This window comes from Rousettus aegyptiacus, unplaced genomic scaffold (genome assembly GCF_014176215.1).
Source record: "Rousettus aegyptiacus isolate mRouAeg1 unplaced genomic scaffold, mRouAeg1.p scaffold_m13_p_11, whole genome shotgun sequence".
Taxonomy (NCBI): domain Eukaryota; kingdom Metazoa; phylum Chordata; class Mammalia; order Chiroptera; family Pteropodidae; genus Rousettus; species Rousettus aegyptiacus.
Genome location: NW_023416286.1, coordinates 18279463 through 18281131, shown reverse-complemented (window position 1 = coordinate 18281131; position 1669 = coordinate 18279463). Strand labels below are relative to the sequence as shown.

General features: G+C 34.5%; 1 pseudogene; it reads right to left on the bottom strand.

Moving 5' to 3' along the window:
• Positions 1-588: 588 nt before the first annotated feature.
• LOC107509999 lies at positions 589-1311 on the bottom strand (annotated as a pseudogene).
• Between the last annotated feature and the right edge of the window lie 358 nt (positions 1312-1669).

Below are 1669 nucleotides of genomic sequence, written 5' to 3'. Positions count from 1 at the left end.
GAGTAAACTATAGTATCACCAGACTTAAGAAAAAAACTAAGGCCGTCATTTTTATTTTTTGCTTTTTCTGACTTTTCCTTAAAACTGTAACGGCAAATGCTGATCATTTATCCTTATTTAATCTCTCTATGAACAAATTTACTGATATTGGATATTATATTCAAATACAGAATCATTACCATCATCTGATTTAACAGGTTATTTTTTTTAATGGAAAATCATCAAAGCTTTTATGGCTATTAATCATTACATGCAACTTAAAAATCTAATTTTGGAAGTAATCTGGCTAATGAATTTTTCTTTTAATTGGTAAATAGCCACCGTACACCAATGTTCCTATCAATATCTAAATAAGTTGTTTACCATGCTTATATTTTACTTAAGACTTGAAAAACAGACTTTACAATATATGTGAAACATCATCAAATATTGTGATAATGCCATTATGACAGCTCATGTATGGCATTAAAAAAATATTGGCTGGTCATAGTACATCTTTATGAATTGAATTTTAAATTTTTTTAGAGGTTAACATGATAACAAATTTATCATCTTGACATGGTGTATCACAATCTTCCTTCACAGAGTTCACAGCCCTTTCTTGTTGCCTTTCTGTAAACAATCCCAAAGTTCTGAGTGTTCTTTTATGAGTCAGTCGTATCCTTTTGTATAGCTCTGTGACTGCATCTTTATTGCCATCGTGTCATTTTGTGCCTTAGAAAGGGCAGCTGAAGTCTTCTTTAATTTAGTTTTTCAGTTTTTTTTCTGGTATTCTTCCAGTTTTTAATTTTCTGCTTCCAAAATGTGCTCCTATTCCTTGTTACAGCTTTCCAAGAGCCATTTTAGCTTTTCATTCTCTTTCATGAGTCGTTTGGCAGCCTTGTTAGTATTTTCTGCTTGAGTTTTAAGTACGCCTTTGTTTGACAGTTTTTGTCAGCTGAGTAATAAGTGTAGCCAGACATCTCAACACCAGCCAAAAATAAATAAATAAATTACGAAAAACGCAGAAATATAAAGATTTCTTTGAGGCTGAAAATGTTTCATCTGTGCATATTCGTGGGCACCAGCTCATTTCAGTGGCGGGAGGAGAGAAATATTTCCTTGCTTCTCTCGCAGCATCTAGAAACAGGATAATCAGTAGGACTGTCATAGCAAGGAAAGCCTTGTTCCAGAAAGTTGCAGTTTTACCCCAGATATTAAATAAAAAAATCTTCTACCATCTCTGAGGAGGAATAAAGGTAGACAGAAGATTAAAAAGAGTCACATTCCAGCATAAAGAAAGGTTGCAACTACCGCCTGTTGGAATGTCATTTGTCCTATTCACACCCAGCCTGCGACTGGCCTGGCTTCCGCCCTGTTCTGTGGCCACCGACTAGGCCTGTATTTTAGAACTGGAAATGACCTATGGCTTCTTCTTGTTTTTCCCAACTAATATTATTTTCCCTTTGCTTTGAATTCTTTACTAAACAGTCATTCTTAGTGTATAAAATGTATATTTCGAAGTTTCTGCTAATAAATAACTGCATATAGATTTTCATCACTCTGGTAGTCCTCATATTAGAAGAGCTTGTGTCTGAAAGTCTTGTTTATACATTGCCCAATGGGAACTTATGAAGGCATTGTTTTCATACAAACAACATTCTAAAGGGTAATTAGGTTCCTGGCCAGC